Source organism: Sciurus carolinensis, chromosome 17 (genome assembly GCF_902686445.1).
Source record: "Sciurus carolinensis chromosome 17, mSciCar1.2, whole genome shotgun sequence".
Taxonomy (NCBI): Eukaryota; Metazoa; Chordata; class Mammalia; order Rodentia; family Sciuridae; genus Sciurus; species Sciurus carolinensis.
Window position 1 is genome coordinate 65,567,177 of NC_062229.1, and position 3,396 is coordinate 65,570,572.

Here is a 3,396-nt window from a genome sequence, read left to right on the forward strand (position 1 = left end):
TCGATCTAAATATACTATGGTCAGAAGTCATCCAAGATAGGTAGTCAAAATGCAAAATTAATTTGAACGAGACTATGCAAAAAGAGAAAAATACTCTGTGTGTGTGTGTGTGTGTGTGCGTGTGTGTGCGCGCACGCGCGTGCGCGCAACTGAATTTGCTGGGTGGTTAGATATAACGTTATTATGACTGTCATCCCTGAGGACTAGTAATGGGTGTGAGAGTCCCCCCTGTGCAAACCCCACTACTTTTTTTGGAGTGGGAGAGGGCAGGGCAGGGACGGAATTGCCTGTCCTCAGCTCTCTTCTCCAAACAAACACAAAACAAACAAAAACACCCCAAACATCACCCTGACTCCTCCCAGTGGCTCCATGGAGCCATGAGACCAAGTTCTAGGTACAGCTAAGAAGCCTCCGTCAAAGCCTTCTGAATTGGCAGCACAGAAAACAGAACATTTCCATTATTGCCAAGAGTCCCACTGGACACCTTTGCCCTGGTTTCTCTCTGCTGCCTGGAAGGTGGATTCATGGTGTGGCGGTCACCAAAAGGCAAACCCAGCACGAAGGAATATAAATCTCTACATCAACCTGCTGTTGCTCTGTTGCCTACCATGGTCCCAGCACCTGCCGTAAGGATATTTTAATTTAAATTATTAAAATCACATAAAATAAAAATTCAGTTTCTTAACTCCAGGGGCCACATTTCAAATGCTCCATTTCTCCCCGTGGCTAGTGGCTGCCAAATGGGACAACGCAGCTGGAAGAAGCTTACGGTCACCCCAGAAAATTCTGCTGGATCCTGCTGCTCCCCTGCTTGCCTCCAGACCTGACAAGGGAGAACAGCTCCCCATCTACTTGCCTCTTTGTCATTTGCAGCTGAACTAAACACACAGCACACAAATTCTTTTTATTTAACGTGAACATATATCAATTTTATGATTTTAAACTTATATAGTTTTAAATACACATTCTGAATATCAAACATGGATTAAAACAGATAAAAAAGATATACTATAAATAATCTGGTTTGATTATTTAAAAAAGAGCAATACTGTGTCAAAAATAGCATTTTTAAACCCCGAGGTGTATAGGAGATCTGGAAAATTATAAACATTTAGATTTTTTTTCCTCACACGAAAGCCAAAGCCTGGGCATCCAAAGTTTATATAACCTTCAGTTTGAATTGACGCAGACCGCACACTGGGCAGGGGTAGACATTTCTATAGAGCTGCTGTCCACGCATTCTGTGACAGAGCATATTAAAAATGCTCTGGGAGATATAGTGAACATTCACGGGAGACACTTTTATAAGGATAACATATGGTCTGCTGCGCCGTAGCTATTCATCAAACTCTCTGCTGTTTGCATTTGGAAAATATACAATGACATTACCTTTTAAATACACTGTTACATTGTGCTCTCTTTGAACATGCAACAAAATTACGATACCAGTGTGTATTTTGAAAAGATTAAATATTTCTCATACTTTTGCACTACAGCAAGCAAACCCAAGACGTTTAGCGTTCCGGATCACCTGGACGATTTCCACAAGGTTGTTTGTCTGGGGTGGGGGAAATCATTTCCATTCTTTTGTTGTTGTTGTTGTTCCATTTGGTACCAGGGATTGAACCCAGGTGCACTTAACCACTGAGCCACATCCCCAGCCCTTTTATATTTTATTTAGAGACAGGGTCTCGCTGAGTTGCTTAGGGCCTCACTAAGTTGCTGAGGCTGGCTTTGAACTGACAATTCCAAGCCACTGGGATTACAGGCGTGCAGCGGCTCCTTTATAAGAAGGTGCCCCCAGGTAATCATGGGCAAATGAATATCAATGCGTTTTCTGATCCAGCTGGAAAAGGCAGCACAGAAAAGCCACTTGCCAGGGTGAGTTAACAAGGCTTTGTGGTGGATGCTCATAACAGAGGAGAAAAACTCCAAATTCTTTGAACAAGACACCAAGTATTGTCCCTGAGCTCCCACCTGAGGCTCTGCCAGGACAAACGGAGGACACGGTTGGTTTCGTCCACGCTCACTGAGGGTGCGCCTGTGTGTGAGAGGGTTTACTCTCCCTCACGATGACTTGGTATATCTGTTGTTGTTTTTTCTTTTTTGCACATTTCTATTTTTCCATTCCACTGAGCATCAGAGAGACTCCTTGGGGGGAGTGACAGAAGGGAGTTGCATGTTCTTGGTGGACAGTTGTCATGAAATCCTTTTGTAATCATGGTGGAAAAGGAAGTGGGTTCCACTGTGGGTTTTCCATGACCACCAGCTCATTTTTATCATTGCCTGAGAAACACAGAGAGTAAGGAGTGCAGCTGAGGGGGGAAATCCAGAGAGAAGGCGGGTACAGTGGCACATGCCTGTAATCCCAGTGGTGCAGGAGGCTGAGGCAGGAGGATCAAGAGTTCAAAGCCAGCCTCAGCAACTTAGCAAGGCCCTCAGCAACTCAGCGAGACCCTGTCTCTAAATGAAATATAAAAAGGGCTGGGGATGTGGCTCAGTGGTTAAGTGCACCTGGGTTCAATACCCAGACAGAAAGAAAGAAAGAGAGAAAGAGAGAAAGAGAGAGAGGGAGGGAGGGAATGAAAAGAAAGAAAAAGAGAAAGAAAAAAGAAAGAAAGAAAGGAAGGAAGGAAGGAAGCAAGGAAGGAAGGAAGGAAGGAAAAGAAAAACAGAGAGAAGGTTCTAGGTTCAACTGCTAATAGTAACTTGGCATTTTGGAGAGTCCTGTATCTCCTATTTCTGTCAGCAGTGGTGGGTACTCCAGACATTATTGAAGAGCAATTTCTGTTTTCACTGAAGTCTCCTGAAACATTGTGCAAAGGGGATTATATTCCTAAATCCTCATCCCCCTTCTTGTCACTGCAGGGCAGCCAGCTCCAGCTGCCTCTTCCCCAACCCCCTCATTCTTATTTTTTTAACCTTTTATTTGTTTTTATTTTTGTGTTTGTTCTTTTAGTCATACATGATGGTAGAGTGTGTTTTGACACATCATACACACATGGAGTGTGACTTCCCATTCTTGTGGTTGGACATGGTGTGGAGTTTCACTGGTCGTGTGTTCATATATGAACATGGGAAAGTGACGTCCCATTCATTCCACTGTCTTTCCTATTCCCATCCCCCTCCCTTCCCTTCATTCAAAGAACTTCTATTCTCTCCCCGACCCCCTTATTGTATGTTAGCATCCACATATCACAGAGAACATTTGGCCTTTGGTTTTGGGATTGGCTTATTTCACTGAGTATGATAGTCTTTAGCATGATATTCTTTTCCATTCATTTACCAGCAAATATCATAATTCCATTCTTCTTTATGACTGAGTAATATTCCATTGTATATTTATAGACCACATTTTTTTTTATTCATTCATCTGCTGAAGGGCACCTAGGTTGG